The sequence below is a fragment of the Centroberyx gerrardi genome, chromosome 11 (genome assembly GCF_048128805.1).
Source record: "Centroberyx gerrardi isolate f3 chromosome 11, fCenGer3.hap1.cur.20231027, whole genome shotgun sequence".
Taxonomy (NCBI): Eukaryota; Metazoa; Chordata; class Actinopteri; order Beryciformes; family Berycidae; genus Centroberyx; species Centroberyx gerrardi.
Genome location: NC_136007.1, coordinates 30,129,348 through 30,144,700, shown reverse-complemented (window position 1 = coordinate 30,144,700; position 15,353 = coordinate 30,129,348).

Below are 15,353 nucleotides of genomic sequence, written 5' to 3'. Positions count from 1 at the left end.
TGGCTCATCCCATTTCTGCTCATCTTTATCTACCATTCTGATCAGGAAACACAAAGATGTTTAGGATGCAATTGCGAAACTCTACCAGCCAAATGAAGTCGCATATGTGTTGAGTTGGGCCAGTGGGATCTGCAAAAAGCCGCAAAAGCATCTGGCTTGGCGAACATTTTCGAGCTGCTGAGAGCTAAGAACTAAGAGCGCCAAGGATGTGACATGAACTTCACACAGCCTCATTCAGCTTTGTAAAATCTGCACAGAACTCTTTAGTTGCACTCCGTAATAAAAATGTATGTTGTGGTTCCTCGTATCCCACATTAAATTCGGCGGTTTTGCCTCACAAAATGATAATGAAATTCCTTTGGGGATTTTTTTTTTGTTACAGAAGTTTCTATTATTATGAAAAGCTCTGCTGGAGAAATGACTGCCATGTGACTTGTCAGCAGTCTGGCTGGAGAAGGAATAATAGACCACATCTCCCCAACACCCTGAAATAGAAGTCTCCGAGCCGCATCAAGCAGACAATAGTGATACATGGAGAGACAGCCGCATATACTGTTCAGAAAAAGGGGATAGGAATGGCCATTAGGAAAGATAAACTGCCCAGAAGTTGACACCGTACTGCCGCGCAGACCCATTTCGCAAGTGCACAGCTGATGTGGCATAACTGCCACGCAGGATAATGGAGCCCTAGTTGTGATATTGATGAGAAGCCACAGTGTAAAAGTGCCAAGTAAAGAGCACTAAGCTCAGATAATGCACTCACTCTCTCAGCCCGCTTTCTTGGACCCCAACTGGGCTGCGGACTGCAACATCTCAGCACTGCATCAAATCCACCCCATACTGCTCCTAACATAGACAAAGGGCCCCCTCCACCCTTGGTGAACCAGAGGACAGTGATTAATGAGGCCACACCAGTGGAGAGTCGCTTTGTTGTGCTCCACCTCCACTCTGTATCTCTGCTTCTGCAGTAAGAGGGGCAACAGGTAACTCATGAAATGCATTTGCTGAAAACTTTACCCACCAGCTCTTAACGGCGCATTCGCATTGAGGCGGTATGCGGTAAGCGGCAAAACGAGATGTTAATTGTCTTCAGCGGGAGATTGGCGGTAAACTCCCGCCAGTGCTGACGTTAAGTGCCGCCCACGGTCTTTCGGAGGCGCTACTTGGCAAGAAAAGTTGAATTTTTCCCATCTTGTACCCTTCTATCGCGGAGACAAACAGGATGCTGCAAAATCTAGCACAATGGATGTAGCCACATATGGTTGTGAACCTGCTCTTCTATAAAAAGACAAAATTTGGGTTTGGCTGAGCTATTCCAAAGCTGTGCTTAGCTTCCTCATGCTTTACGGATTTGTAATATATAAATTCACAATATGACATTTTGAAATTAAATGAAATATTTACAATGAACCTCATGAATCCCACAGTGCTTTTTATTGTATGAATGTTTATCCAATGGTCGAACCTCTTTCATTTCTGTTAGCCGACATCACCCCCCCCCCCCCCCCCCCCCCCCCCCCCCGCCCCCAACCAGTATGGCTTTCTTTTTTTAGGCCACAGTGTGAACGCAGCATAAAACTGTCATCCATTCAGACTCTCCGGTCGCTCCGGTGTCCAACAATAATTTAGCCCGCGCCTCCTCCTTTAAAAAACTCTCCACAGGAATCTTATAAAGTTCTCTCCCTCCACTCGATCGGTCACGGCGTCCCTCAAGCCACTGATCGAACTGCAATCTCCCTGTTCAAACACAGCTGCATCAATGGGCTTTTATCACACCGCTACCCCCCCCCACCCACCCCACCCCCCCCCCCGGATACAAAGATATGCACAGCTGCCGCTCTGTTGCCCAGAAACTGAATGTCATTGCAGGAATACCCCCCCATTCCACAAACAAGATAGTGTTACAGGAAGCACTGCAAACAGCCGGAGCCTCCAAACTTGATTTTCCCATTTCAGGGAGAGCACTCTATACCGCTCCCATGCATCCATTTCCTGGGGCCCTTGTGCGTAATGAGAGTTCGAATGTCATTGAAATTGTAGCGATAGAATGAACACAATTACATAATTGCACCTTGTCTTAAAGGAGGACCCCGATGTTATTGAGTTTTCCCTATCATTTTTCCATTACTTGAGACTGACCTAAACCTCTGTTCAATGCATAGTGTGTTATGGGCTATATAATTCAAAATCACGTTATCTGCTGCTGAGTTTGAGACTCTTATCGAATATCCCGCTGACAGGCAGCTTTGTCAATCCGAAGCCACACAACAATCCAGCAGGTTGCGCATCTGCAGGGTCTCTTATGTTTTTTGCAAAATGGCTGCCTTGTTCCTTTCAGGCCCTAAATTTGGTAAGATATCAAATTTTGCGTCGGAGCAGATAACGGTTAGCACTCACTTTACGCATCTTCTCCATCAATGTTCAAACACTGATTATTTTATGACGTGATGTAAGCGATATACTGTATATGCGTGGGGGGAAAAACATAAGAGTCACGCTATGGTAAAGGTACAAGTTCAAGTTCTTTATTGGTCTTAAAAGGGTAATTTGTTTATTGGTTCATTAAACTTTATCCTTACCTTTCCATGCTCAAATAGTTCTCCCTTTCCCTAATTTGCCATTGTTTTGAAAATAGCAAATCATAGCTCTCATGAAAAGGAATGCACCACAGAGGCATTCAGGTAAATCATATATTTTTCCAGTCTTTGTGTGCTAAGAGGCATAAATCTGACGGCGTGATGCTCTGAGTCCTACAAATAGGGCGCAGATGTTATAAATAAATGCAGGAGGTTGCTGGGGCTCTCTCTTATTAACCTGATAGGTATTTTATATTCTGTACAGTTTGGGTCTGTTCTGCAAGAGGGATCTGGCATTTAAGGCCCTCCAGAGGCACTAAAGCCATTGGGCTAGTAAGAAGAGCCATATCCGTGAATGAACTAATTAAGCTCCTCAATGTCCTCAGCAAAATGGTGCCCTGAGACTGTTCTCTACAATACCAGTAATGAGAAGGAGAGAGACAGAAGGGTAAAAACAGGAGAGAGGAAAAAGGGGGAGGGGGGGGCAGACCTCATCTTCAAAATGCATAAGAAGCCTTCACGCCGTTCAGAAACGAGCGAGAGAGATTAGTGAGATGAGATTTTCGACGCTCGCCCCGCTCCCCGTCTTCCCCCGGACGAGTGGACACGCTACATTTTTTGAATGCGACGTCTGTATTTCTCTCCGCTTTGTTTTTCCCTCTCCCCTTGGTCGCGGCAAGGCTCATTAAAGTCCATAAACAATGTGAGATGTGCTCTCTAATGAGCGAGTGCCTCTGCAAAAAAAAGAAAAAAAGGCCCTGTCCTTGGGAAGCTGGCCATGCCTGCTCGCGCTGCGTCCAACCCGGTCTCATGCGTCTCCAGACTAACAACCGGGCCATTCTCACCAAGAGAGAGACGACCAAGGGTTCGTTTGTGGCCCTCTTGTATCCGCGCTCTCCTCATTTTCATTGTTCCCTCATTTACTGTAGTCCGTTTCCCATGGACATTATCCTTCCTTTCACCTCCTGGCGGGGGGAGGGAGGAATCATTTTGCTTACACTTTGCCCAGGGAAAATCTGACACGATGATTAATGAAGATTTGGGACTTCCTCCGCTGCCCCTTTAAGATTGTGTCCAAGGACCTGGGAGTCAACGGAGTCCCAAGAGGTTTCTATAGCACAGGGTGTCTAGCAAAGTGATGTGCTTGGCTTGCTAGTGCGCAGTGGGGCTGAATGAAACAGCAGAGCCTTTCAGCATGTTAGGCGGCCATAACAGGGCGCGCTTTCTTTCAGACAGAGAGGAAATCATTTCAGCGAAACAAACGGTGGAAAATGGGAGCATGATGTGGCATTTTGAGTCGCTCTGTTACGCCGACAATGAGTCAGGCGCTGGTAAGTGAAGTCTACCTATGGCTCACCAGTCATGGCAATGCTGATAAATGATGGCAGGAATTATGAGATGATGTAGAATAACAATGGCATCTTATGAAATGATGTTTAAATGGGCAACTAAGGATGCCAAGTTTGACATTTGGCTGAAAAGAGGCAAATGATATAAAGCAATGCCAACGGTTCATGTCTTGTCTTAGATTCCAAAGATGGAGATCATCACCCACATTAAGAAAAATGATGTCTCTTGCAGCCTTTTTTAGGAGGCTTGCTCTCTCTCTGCATACAGAGCGATTGCTTCGCTCAAAAAAGCAGTCAATCCTGATTGATTTCTACCAACTGGGCCAAGCTGCACACACTCCAACCCCATTTAAACTTCAGTAAGGACACAAGATGCAGTTTCTATCCGCATGATGTATGTACAGAAACCATTTCTGTTTTCAAGCACATTCTATTTGAATGCTACTGGTAAAACATTGAAAATATACGTTCTGCTGACCGCTTCCTATTCAGGTCTCAAAATGGAAACTGCAAAATATCTGTTTGTTTCTCACTCTCTGCACTTTGCCGTTTACGCTACCTCAGGAGACACCACCACTGTGTAATTAACACACATACGCAACCTTTGCTCCATTTCCGTACGTTATGTAAATGCCAAAAAAAATACTCTCCTGCCTCTACCAATGGAGGCAGGAAGGAGAAGGCCACTGTGGCGATGCATCAATAAATCATGGTACAGCGGTGTTGCTGGGCAAGACTGTATATTCAATATAGACTGTGTTATTGCACAGATTCGCTGCAATGTCAATGAGGCAAGAACGGCGATGAGGCACGCCAAGCACATTTGAAATCTTCGGGCCAGAGCCTATCGGCGGCAGAATCTCAGAGGCCTCTCTTGGCTTGGGTAGAAAGGGCGAGCCCTCAACCCCTCATGCTGACTTTTCAGAGCTCGGCCCATCTGGCTGCTTGCATTGCGAGCCAGTATCAATCATATGCAGCATGACACCCTCCCTTTGTTCCTGCAATGTAAACATATTTTATCCTTCTGGTGTTCAAACAGAGCACTGGTCTTCATTTGACATTTAACTCCCTGTCATGAATGATGCATAGGAATGGGGTAGAAACCGAAGAAAAAAAAACCCGGCTTGATTGAAAGTCTGCTATTCTAATCTGGGAGGAATATATGAAGGTGTCAAACATCTCAGGGGAGATTTTTGGTCTCATAACTTCAGTTAGTTTCTAACCTTCAGCTTTCATCAGTGTGAAGTTAGATATGTGAGGCAAGAAAACATCATTCTTTGTGCTTATTTGTGCTCATTTCAAAGTGGTAGAAGTTAGGTGTCTTTCCTCTTGTCAAGCTCCTTGGCGTGGAAGAAAGTAGATGCTACAGCCATTAAATTAAACACTAAACACTAAACCTTTCAAAGGACTTCAGACAGTTTATATTGATTGGTTGGTTCTTCAAAACAATGCATTATTGGCCATAAAGCAAAGATACCATAAGGGAAGACTGCAGATTTTCACCATTTTTTAATTCACAAATTTATATCATGCTTGCATAATATCATCAGTTGCATTTACAATGAGTCATGTGGCACCAACTCTCCAAGCTAAAGCCAAATAATGACAAAACAGAAGACAGAAGATGAGGTAAAGAGCATTCCTTTGTAACCTGTAACATTCATGTAGCATCAACAAAGCAAGTTTTGTCTTCTAACCGTGGCAAAATCCTCATAGTTTCCATTTCCATGTGCAGGCATAATTTCTGAAGTCCACAGTGCAAAATAATTACACTCCTACATAACTTTGCAGCTGCAGCGGCTTATTAAAGCAGCAGAACAGCGCATTATGCAGAAAAACCCCCGGCAGATAAAATAAGACAGCTGTCAATCAGGAGAGTGGCTATTCATTTCAGAGACATAATCAGGCCACGATACATGAGCAAGAATTTAGCTCCTTGTACAGCAATGGGTTTGCTGCCAGAATGCCCGGGCCACATCTTATTTTTAGACTATTTTTGGTGAAAAATATTGTGGGAAAAACAAGAAAAACACACATCATGTAGGTCGTTCAAGGACAGGCTATGTCTTTTCATGAAATCACAGTTTCGATTCAACGTATGTGGATGAATATACTGTAGTAATAATAATGAGAAGCAGTGTAAAAGTTCTGCAATGTCTGCGGTTCAGGTCTGGAAAGTCTGGAAATGTATGGAAAAAGAATTAGGTAATTTCCAGGTCTCAGTGGTTCTCAACATAGGGTCTGGGGACCACCAGGGGTTCTTGAGGGGGTTCCAGGGGGTCCCCAGCAAATTGATCAATTGTTAAACTTCAATATTATTTAACACAATCAGAGAATGTAGAAGAATGACTGTTTTGGTCATAGTTCCATTGTTATCTCTATCTACAATACAAAAATACAGATAGTCATGGAATTCTGGACAAAATCATATTTAACAATAAAAATATTCTCAGATTTGTGCTTGAGAGACAAAATCTCATCAAATGGGGGTCTGTGGCCCTAATGTGGACTACATTAGGGGTCCTTGATATGAAAAAGGTTGAGAATCACTGACCTAGTATAGAGGCAAGACGACTATCAACGTAAATCATACTGAACACCAAAATCTTCAAATCAAGGACGTTAGGTCTGGAAAAGTATGAAAAAATTTGAAGTGTAGAAGCCTGTATCTAAAATGACTTCCGGTCACAGGCCTACAGAGAAAGAATCAACCCGTATGCTTTCAGAGAGCCTTGTTACACATAGTGGGGGCTCCAGCCACACAAAGGAAAACAATGAATCCAGAGGTTGAACTGCGTCACCGGGCCCCTCCCTGACGACACTTTGCATTGTGGCCTGCCTCCTTCCCATCCTCCACCCCTCCTCCCGCCTGCTACCCTCCACCTTTGTTTGCCTCCCTGCCTCACAGAGGGCTACTGGCGGGGGCTTTTCTTCAGGAGCAGCCCTTAAGACATTGCTTTAAGTGTGAAACTCTCATAAATTAGAGAGCTTCTCCTGTTCTTGTGACGCAAAGCAGCCTGACCATAAACGCATAATAGAAAGCCCCCACTTCAGGGTCTTTAAGGTACGGTCAAATTGAGGGGTAAAGTCCTTTAAAAAGGTTAGAATTTTCTGAAGGTTGCAAATTTTTTCTTTTTTGAAAAGATAAAGCATTCAATTGAAAGTTGTCAAATCTTTTTGATGTGTTACTACTGTATTTGGCATGCATGGTCAGGTTCTGTCAAAAGCAAAAGAATTTGTTTCACTACAGATGATCTTCTATTCAAGTGCTTGAAACAACTCTGAATAACTGAAGCATATTCCATATCTTAGGCATATTGGTAAATAACTAGTATAAAATAAATACTAAATACTGTATATTCAACTGTATATGTATAACCTTTATTTAATCAGGAAGTCACATTGAGATCGAGATCTCATTTGCAAGTGAGACCTGAGTACATGATAAAATAGAGAAATTTAAATATACAATTCATACATCCAGAATTCCACAAAGCAGAAACAATAGAAATAGGTAAGTAAAAATATAAAACAAATGTACTGTATGTACTGTATATTCAAATCTGATTTGTTTCTACGACAACGACAATCATGTTATCCTACTACACCCTGCAACCACCTGCTACCAAACAAACAGAAAAACATCACAATTTATTTTGATCAATCAGGCCTAATCAGCGTTCAAATTTGATTTCCATACGGACAACAGCAGCAGAGCTTCGGCTATATTCGGCTCCCATATTCGATTACGGGCCGGTTCCTACCTGCTAATTAGATGATATCTGACACATGACTTTGATCAAAAGGTCCACAGAGTCGCTGGTGCATCCACTGTCAGATGAACCGCACCAGGATTTGTCCCTTGATGACGTCTTAGCTCTTGATTCTACAGTAGCTGGATGACAAATCTAAAGCTAAATGTCCAAGATGACACGGGTACATTTATTTTAGGGTCCTGCTTTGTAGAAATACGTCATTTCCAAGTCAATTTTGTAAATAACCATCAGTGCTCACAACATCATGACAAATTTCGTAGCAATCCTGTAAGAGAATTCAACACATTGCATTTTCAACAAGTACACAAAAGCTAAGCCAAGCATGGACTTATGCCAAACCTTCTGCAAATTGTCCCATGCAACAAGAAACAAGGCTGTATCATCCCCATCTAAACTAATTAAATTGTTTTTTCCATTTCAGAAATGGACGGCCTGAGTTAAGATAGTTCTACATCACCAGACCATTACCTGCAGACACAAACCCAACATTCATTCATTTAACCTTCATGAATAAATGTTTAAACATCTAACAGTGGAATCGCTCTTCAATATTTTTTTCTCTTTCTTTCTAGTTGAATTCTGCTAATTACTTTTGGGCCCGCTGTTTGCTTCCGCTGTAATAACTCACAGTCATCTGAAAGAAACCGCAGCAAGGTTACTTTGAAAGAACTCCACATGAACAGAAGTCTTGGATAATATTTTTGAACACATTTGGGTACAGGCTTTAGGACGTAGCTGCCGCATTATTTATAGCATCTGCATTTTAATAAGGGAGGAGATGAACCCCTAAGACAGAAAACTATTTGAGACCTTAAAGCTTGGGAAAACAATGCGAGTACAAATTTGAGCCTAAGCTTGTGAACAGTACGCGCTGACATAAAGTCATTCTGGACTCTAGCTGGCATGGTCTGAATACACCATCGAGCCACAGAGGATGCTTGCCTCAAGGATACACACTGACAATTGTGCCAATTTAGGAAGTAAACAAGTCCAAAGAATACTGCACATGCTGCACATCTTGCCATGTTCTTATCTCCCAGAAGACGCGCTTGTTTTTGTTCTTCACACAAAGGCTGTGGCAGCTTGGCACCTGAGGAAGGCAGCCAATCACAGGCCGAGTCCCTGGGATGAGCTAACTGCCATTGCTAGGCATTACATCATGATGGTGAGTCACTCCCTGGGCTTAAGGGACTTTAAAACACATGCCCAAATACACTAGAGCCTTGCCCCTCCGCGGCAGCCGCAGCAAAGGTACAGTGAGAAGACTGAAATCTGATTTTGGTAAATAAACTGGAAGCCTGGTCTGTCTGTATGGTGCATTAAAGATCCCCTATGCAACATTTTCATGGAAAACAATATTGCCTTATTTTCGATTTAAGATGATGAATCAACCATGGAAAATGTATGTTTCATGAGCATCTTTGGGGCAATAATTACGATTTTTACGGCCCCAAAGCACAAAATGGCCAATATATGTGTGGTGGTTGATAGGGTTTTTGATCAATACCATTGACTCAATGATTAGTTGGCCAAGTGCTGAGATTTCTGGCTTTTAAATCTCACTTTCTGTTTTGGAATTGGAACATTTGGAAGATTTTCCACTGCACAACGATGGAAGACGGTGCTACGAGTGTGCGACCAGCATCGAAAGACATTTCAGTTGTGAAGCGAAGTAAAAAAAAAACAGCAAATGACAAAAATAGTATTATTATTCCAGTATTTAGCATGGTGATATATCACCTCTTCACTAGACGTTTCTGTTGGATATCTGCTCTAATTAGCTAGTTTACTCCTCTACATTGGGAAAATGTGACTTTATTGTGTATGTCAATTACAGGCCACCGTAGCTCAAAGGGATGGGAGGGGTTGGGGGGGGGGGCTGTACCAGAGACTTGTGTAGGAGGAGCCAAGTTATGTCAATGTTGTTGAAAATCCTAAAGGTAATAAATCACTTAATGCTCCTTTAAAGGGAAAATAAAAATACAGATATCGAGTTGCCTCAAAGGACAACATTTACCCTTTTTTGTCGAAATTTGCATGGTGCAACGTTAACACCTGGGACAAAGAACGGATTCCCTGTCTTGATGTAGAATTATTTACAGTGGGACTCCATCTGTATGATTTGCCACAGGAGTTTAATCAAATCTTTGTGACAGTTGTCTACATTTAACCTTGCAATTGAGGCCGGCATAATCCTAAAGTTGGTCCCCGAGCTGCAGCATTTTAATAGTTTTGGCCAACTACAAGTCAGATGAACTTGAATCTTTACTGCATCAGTGGCAACAATACACTGACATCCCAGCAGGTGCTACTCAAAAGCTGCTAGAGCTTATGAGGTGCAGCACAAAACATAGAGCAGCTCCCGGTGTGTCACATTGCGACACTGTACACAAGATGCCAAAACTCAGATAGAAAGTCACATGGGAAAACCCAGCCATACGACAGCATACTGGAGTTACAGCAATGATTTTTATGTACTGACATAAAATATGTCTACATCCTCACCTAAATTTCTCTGAATCACTGATCATTAAGGAGAAAGCTGTCAAACTTTCTGTCAAACTGCGATGCAAATTGAAAACCTTGGATTAATATGGGTATTAAAACATTTTCTCTGGAAAAACAAGGAGCTAGTGAAGATAATGATATGGATGGAAGGGACCAGACAGAAAAATGATAAGATCATCAAACAAAGCAAAAAGACATGTGGAAAGGAAAAGAGCAAATCTTTCAAAAATCTGAGATACAAAGGCACTGAATTGTCTGACACACTGCATGCAGTCATAAATGAAAAATGATTATCCCAGTAGACACCAGGTGCACTGGAAAATCAGCTAGCAGGGTTGATATCCAGGATTTCAGTACAGAAAATCCTGCACCAAGTAAAAACAAATACAGCAGATGTGATATCAGGTAGGCTTGTGAAATCCTGCAACAAACAATCCTGTATTACACTTTTTCTTCAACTTCAACGTGTCTTAGCTGCAGCACTGGAGCCAGCCTGTGGTAACAGTTGGTTCAAAGCCCGGTTGCCTAAATAACTTCAGACCTGCCACTCTCAATCCCAGTGAAGCGCTTTGAACAGCTAGCAAAGGACATTCTCCTAACACAAACCAAGCTCTTCCAGGATGACTGTCAATTAAATTACCCAGCAAATCGATGTTGCCGATGCACACCGAGGACTCACTCTGCATTTCCACATGATATCTACGCATTTCTAGATAAATCCACTACTTATGCGACAACATTATTTCCCTACTTGAGCATTTGACAGCATTTCACTCCACATCTTACCCGATAAACTATGCAATAGGCATGTTAATGGATCTTCTTTAGATCAAATCCAAGACGGGCAAACCCAACAACCTTCTTACCAGAAGCATTCAGTCCAGTATTTTAAAGGAATACGCCAAGATCTGGGGAGATTGATCAATCGTTGGTTCCTGTGCTCCATGCTAACACTTATGTTGAGCGATAGTAGGCCATCATCCAATGTAAGAAGACTGACATTGTAATAACTAACAGCTATTTGTTCTTATTATATGGCCTGTAGAGTCAAACATTTTAAAAATGAAGCATCATTAACTCAATGTAGCTGATGTAGCCTGGTTTATTTTTGGAACTATTTCAGGTGAGCACCGATGTATTAATCCGCTGCGCAGTGATTTTTAGCTGTACACAGTCTCCCATCGCCCACCACCTGCACTTCCTATGGGAACAGGAAAAGTAGGCTAGTCCCTGCTACTTCAAAACAGTACATTATTTTTATATCATATTTAATGTAAATTTTAACAGTCTCCTACACAGTATCCACATATCATTTAAAATGACTTACTTTTTAGGTTTTAGCTTAGCATTTTCTCACTTTTGAGATAATGCTAGTAGCCTACTATCAGTCAACGTAGTGTTTGCTTAAGTGTTAGCATGGAGCCGACTATCACTCAACACAGTGTTTGCAAAAGTGTTATCATGGAGCCTACCATAACTCAACATAGTGTATGCTGAAGTGTTAGCATGGAGCACTGGAGGGGACAGGTGGACTGTTAAATGTAAAATGTAAATGGGATGTAAAAACATCTTTTCCCATTGAGTGTCAACAAAAGAAAACACAAAAAAAAAGTATCTTTGACTTTCAGAGACAGAAATACCATCTGTTCACAACTGACGGACCCAGGGGAAGGAAGTTAGAATAGTGACGGCCTATAAATACCATTAGGCCCCATGCTGACAATAAACCAAACTGGAGCATCGATACAAACAGTATCTATTCCAAATAAAATCGGTGCTTGTACTTCTTCAGGCTGTTCAAGGAGGACAGGGACATCATGCTGGGCTGCCGCTGAAGAGTAATGCAGTCTGTCGTCACCTTCGGCGCTGTCACCAGACTTGGCAGCCTCACTTAAACAGAACCCCAAAACACTGGAGCCAGCAGCTTGCCAATACAGCATAGATCAGTGGTGCTGATGTGGAGGACCTGGCGAGTTTATTGCCAAAGGACTCTGCTGAAGACGCTGAGTGTCACAGCAGACAAGCCATCCATCCCGCCCCACCCTTCGCATTCACGCTGGAAAATGCAGCTCTCAGTCCTCTACCCAGAGAACTGCGACGTGGTTCGTTAGCAGTGGGAACATAATTCGAACCAACTACGGGAAACGACCCCAAAACGCAAGGTTTTGTGGGTAGAAGGAGACACTCATATATGGTTATTTCTTCATGTGTTCTTAACTGGTATGAACACCAGAGAAGATAACTACAGACAAGTCCATCAAGCTTACCTATAGCTACAGGGACTAGAGAATTGGATTGTAGGTAAAAAAACCCCGGTGATGGTTTTTACCTACAATTCCCATGAATCCTTCCCCGTCACTTTAGTGATTCCGAATCTATGGAAACAGACGAATAAACAAAGGAAAAAGTCTTCAAGTCAGTACCAATACCTGCAGAGAAGCATCTGCCATGCTATGCTCCACCTACTCCAATCCAAAGTCTTCCTTGTTTTCCGAATATGTTTAACACTTCACTTCCTATGCGCTGAGAAGACTCCCCATCACCGGTTGTGCCTGACCACATGGCCTCATACGGGCAAAACCAGGAGGCCTCATACATTGCTGATGGGTGGATTTTCTCTTGTTCAGCCCTAACAAATTACTTAGATTGGAAATAAGAAAATGTTACATAGCGGATTTTGAATCTTTCCAAATACATTTGGTACCCTGAATGTGGAAAAAGCATTGCAGTTCTGTAAGTGTTCATGTGATAAGGCTGGAACTGACAGTCTGCACTTGATAGTTATCATGTACAGGAAGTAACTACATGCCATAAAGCAACTGCTGATGGCGCCAAAGTTTTGCAAGGCAATTCTGTGCTGATGAAGAAAAAAAGTCCCTTTCAGTGGCCAGTGCGTGCGTGTGTGTGCGTGTGTGTGTGTGTGTGTGTGTGTGTGTGTGTGTGTATGTGGGGTGGGTGGGGTGGGGGGGTAGCTATTCAGCATTACAAACCCCAAGTCCCTTTCTCTCTGTTTTTTCACGTCCAATTCTCTATAGGACGCCTTCGGAGCTCGCACAATGCAAATCACTCTGGGTCCCTATTCATGGATTGATTAATATGCAAAGACAGCCCATCCTCATCTAACAGTCAGCAGTGAAGAAATATAACATAGGCTGCCAGCAGAGTCATTCTGAACTTATTATCTATGTGGGACTATCTGTAGCTTTGGGTTCACTGTGGAGGAGCACAATGAGATGACATGAATTTATGTATAACGTATTAGCTCTGACTGCATCATTTCCCCGTAGCAATGCATAGCATTTCGTGAACTTTCACTGGAATAAAGTTGCTGAACTGAATTTTTTGCTCAGAGGGTAATTTCAAAGACTTTTTTGCCCTATCTGTGAACAGCTACCAATGACATTGTGACTTGATGAAATGAGTTACTGTCCCATCTCTGTTATGGATTTGATCAGTACTAAAATGAGAGCTTTCAAAATATCTTGTGCAATCATTGGCTTCATGTAGATGCACATATAAAGTAACATTTGCCATTACCTTGATAATGAGAAGAAATTCAGCAAAAAAGGCTTTGATAATGTTGCTGTTTTCAAACAATCGTACATATCGCAAAACTGATAAATTTGATAAACTGTAGGCTGCAAGCAACATCAATCATGTCATACAGCACAGCAATGGAAGTCTATGAAGTGCATTGACCACCATGGATTTCACAGCTCCTGCTAGAGTAAACGAATGACTAATGAATGAGGCTCTGGTAAACTCCTCAGTAGTTGCATATCACTCACTTCAGAGAAATTATCTAAACTTGTTGTTATGACTCATTAAACCATCATATACTGATGTAGTCTCCAAATACAGCAGCACTAGCACGCAGCAAAGAACTGACTTTGGGCTGAATCCAAAGGGGAATACAGCTGTAATTGGAGTGGGTATGATACCAGTGAGAATTTGATCAGCACAAGCTGTGATAAAGTAGCACAAAATGTGTACATGTCACTTTGAATACAACACGGATCTTCTCCCAGCTCGAGAGCAGACATCTGAAGAGCAGGACCTAGTTTTATTCAGGCAGCAGACTAAAACGCCTTATAATTTCCCCTTGTTAGGCTGCTTTTTACAGTTTCCCTCATTCAAAAATAGCCCGTATTATTTTCATAGTGGCTTTGAACTCACCACAGACATTGAAGTCCCATATGTTAGCCATTTCGGAATTGTTTATTTTCTTTCCCCCAAAATGTTGAATGTTAAAAGTTAAACTTCGCCCTCTTCCTGAGTTCAACCCTATGCGCAATGCATGTAAACAATTTTTTCTTTTTTTAGATCTCGAGGATATTTAGGGGAACTTCCCAGTGTTTTATGGTTGCAGATTCAAATTTGAAAAGAAAAAGCCAGCAGATGGATGTGCCTTGCTCTGACAGAATGTCTTGAGTTTGATAAGACTGTATGGGATGGTGGGCTTGGGCTACAGCAGTGCGCAACAGTCAACACAGCTAATGGCGCAGGAAGCGAAAACAGAAAAAGCTGCTCACTAATATCAACCTGTCAACACCAAACAGCAGCACAGCTTCCATTTCTACATCACTAATTCAGGCCATAAATCACAAATCACTGCTGTTGAAATATTCAAACGTTAACAGTCATCAAATATAGTCTCTAAACCCTAAACCAGCTTGCAAAATGAGTGACTTCACCCCTATGAAGAACTCCCCCTTGCCTTCCTCACTCATCAGAGTCATAGAATGGATGTAACATATGCTTTTGTCTCTCTGATTAGCCCCCATTGCCCCCAGTCTCTTTCAGGCTACAGATTGACAACAACATGTGCGGTGGGTCACTCCAATGACACAGCACCAGTAGTGGTAACACAGACCAGACCCAGTCCATCTCACTGTGCAGAGAGAAACACAAGACAGGCTTTCTTTCAGAAAGCCATACCGTATTTAATCCAGCCATTATTCAATCATTTTCTTGGACGGTGGTCATGGCTCGCTATTCCAGTTGTTTGTCACTGGCCCTGAAATTTAATTATCACTGAACTGGAACAGGAACTGGAAATCAATAAATGTAATTAAATCGCTCAGCCTTCAAACAGCGCGATAGTGTCATTACCCCTTTAATGCACCTCAGGCCTATCAAATAAT